This window comes from Fundulus heteroclitus, chromosome 20 (genome assembly GCF_011125445.2).
Source record: "Fundulus heteroclitus isolate FHET01 chromosome 20, MU-UCD_Fhet_4.1, whole genome shotgun sequence".
Taxonomy (NCBI): domain Eukaryota; kingdom Metazoa; phylum Chordata; class Actinopteri; order Cyprinodontiformes; family Fundulidae; genus Fundulus; species Fundulus heteroclitus.
The window spans coordinates 47618055-47620763 of record NC_046380.1 but is presented as its reverse complement, the minus strand read 5'-3'; the positions used below and the strand labels follow the sequence as shown (position 1 = coordinate 47620763).

The 2709-nt window shown below is 47.7% G+C and overlaps 1 long non-coding RNA gene across 1 annotated transcript; it reads left to right on the top strand.

Moving 5' to 3' along the window:
• The first annotated feature begins 337 nt into the window (after positions 1-337).
• On the top strand, positions 338-724 carry LOC118567295. Its single transcript, XR_004933579.1, has 2 exons — positions 338-539; positions 615-724. It is a non-coding gene; the product is annotated as an uncharacterized LOC118567295 (long non-coding RNA).
• The last annotated feature ends 1985 nt before the right edge of the window (positions 725-2709 follow it).

The following is a 2709-nucleotide window of genomic DNA, read 5'->3' as shown; positions in this document are numbered from 1 at the left end:
ACCTGCACTTTTCATGTCGTGGGTGTCAGGACTCAGCTGGCAGGGCCATGCAGCCTGTTGCCATCTTTGCTTCGTCCACAGGTGTTCGCGGTTGGCTGGTGGGCGGAGTAGGCGCACCTGCAGCTCGTCAGCAGCACCGGAGCTGCACTATAAGATCTGCACTCAGACAGCGGGTGGATGCCTGAGTGTTACCGTTGTGGTATGCCTACCAGCCTCGACCTCACGCCATTTAGACTTTGCTCCCTCGCTAAACCACTACCCTTTGTGTCTCCCAGGTACCTCCTCGTGCTCCTTCGTCCTCCTTCGAGCTCCTCAGTCCTTCTCGTGTTGCCTCTTGGGATTTCCCCGTTCTTCTTGAGTGGAGCCTTGCTTCTCGGACGAGACGCACTCCCGACGACTCCCAGGTTCCATCCGCTGTCCTGAATCCTCCGGTGCTGCTCGGACCTCTCGCCCCGCTCTCAGCCGCCCGGACACCTACGACCAACATTCAGCTGAGTCCACACTGCCGTCCTCCCCGGTCGGGTTTCTTGCACCTCGTGGTAAGCTTACGTTCCCCTGAATACTTTCCTTGGGGCTTTCCCTTCCCAGAATTAACGTTCTCCCCTTACCTCTAGATCGACCTGGTCCCCGCCGCCCGAGTTCCTGCCCGAGTATCTTCCAGCCCGCAGATTAGCTTCGCCGCCTAGCATTCTCGCCTGTGTAAACAATAAACCTTTTAAACTTACCTGTCGTTACCGAGTGTGTTTCTGCATGTGGGCCCGACATCTCAAGGCAAACATGACAGTGGGTCATTCCCAAGACTAAAAAACAATTCTATCAGTGTGCTCTGCAAAAACTAAGGTCTCAGTCTAAAACCAGAAAGCTCTTCAATATAATCAAAGTCAAAGAGATTATGAAACGTGTTAAAATCCTCAGATAATTCAAGATCAGACAGAGTTAAAAGCATTCAGAGTCCTCTGGGTTGGGATCCTTATCCCAAGCTGGTCAAGCGCGATTGGACCAAAACCACCCTCTCCTCGGAGTGAATTGTTAAGATGAGAAATCCTTTATTGCCGCACAATGGGGAAAGAACATGATAATGAGCCATATCCCCATTATATCCCCTCTTTTTCCATTTGTTATTTTACCTTAATGTCAGGATGCAGCTTGTAGGCTGCAAGCTGAACCTCCCTTCCTCTCTCTCTTCCCTGCGCAGCCTGATTGGTTCCACCTGTCAGGCTGCAATTATCACTGATTCGTTTCCACCTGTGGTCACCTCTATATATACCCACCTCATTCTGTTCTCGTTGCCGGTCTGTAGTGTTCAACTCCTGCTCCATTATAGTCACTATCCTGTGTCAGCTCAGTTGTTGTTCAGTCAGCCAGGAGACTTTTCTTCAGCTTTGTTTTTTGTTCAGTTAAGTCACAAGACTCTGCTTCAGCTCTGTTCCAGCTCACCCTTGCCCAGAGACCTCATTCCAGCCCAGCCTCAGTCTGAAACACTGTTCCAGCTAAGTCACAGCCAGCGACTCCATTCCAACTCAGCCGCAGTTTGGTTTTGCTGGTTCCGGTGTTCCGCTGTGGTCTCTGTCTTCGGCTCCTGTGCTCAGTCCTGGTCTCAAGCTCTCGGCTGCTGGGTTCCATCTTGGTCTAAAGTCCTCCAATCCTGGTGAGCCGTCCTGGTCTCAAGTTCTCGGCTGCTGGGTTCCATCTTGGTCTCAAGTTCTCAGCTCCTGGTGAGCCGTCCTGGTTTCAAGTTCTTGTCTCCTGTGTTCGTCCTGGTATCAAGTGAACCGTCCTGGTCTCTAGTCATCGGCTCTAGTGTTCCTTCCTGGTCTGACTCTCCGCACTACTCCTGCCGACCAGCTTCTGCACCCTACACGTCTGTCTGGTAAAAGACTCTGGGTTCCATCATCTTCCACACTGTTCAAAAAACTCACTTTTAAGAACTAGCTCTGTGTGTGCGTGCTGTGTCCGCGTTCATCCCAGAAAAATATCATGACACTTAAATAAATTATTTAAAATAAAAATTTATTTCCTATTTACTCAGATACCTGTAAGTAAAATGTTTGATTTGAAACATGCATGCAGTTCCTCCCGCAGTCTAAAAACATGACTGTTAGGTTAATATGTACAAATTGCCCTTATGTGTAAGTGCATGGTTGTTTGTTCTGTGTGTCACTTTATTGCCTGTGAAGGACTGGCGACCTGTCCAGGGTGGACCTTGCCTCTCCCCCACTGACAGCTGGGGATAGACACCTATGACCATGCACAGGTATAGATAATGGATATATCTGAAACATTTACACTTACAGCCCAAATTATTCATATCCTGTACCAGACAAAGATTAAAAAGTTACGTATTAAAGCACCGGGTTTGTTTGTGGACAGAACCCTGGCTGGGCCACTACAAAGTGCTAACATTACTTTCAGCCAGAAGAAACATGTTTGTACAATTAAACGATTCATTTAACTCTAAATCTGAGGTATGGATAATTTTTAAACAAAACTAGTGTACTAGCACAGCAAAAGCAGATGAACTGTGCCAGGCCACATACTTTCTCATGGCACTGTAAACCGAGAATGTCAAGCTTAAAACATTCAAATTAATGTTTGACCATGGTGAAATTACCTTTGAGGCAGAGACCGGCTTAGGATATACACAAATAACATGACACACACATCAGGCTTAGTATTTGCAGTTTTCTTTTTATTAATTTTTGTGCAGTG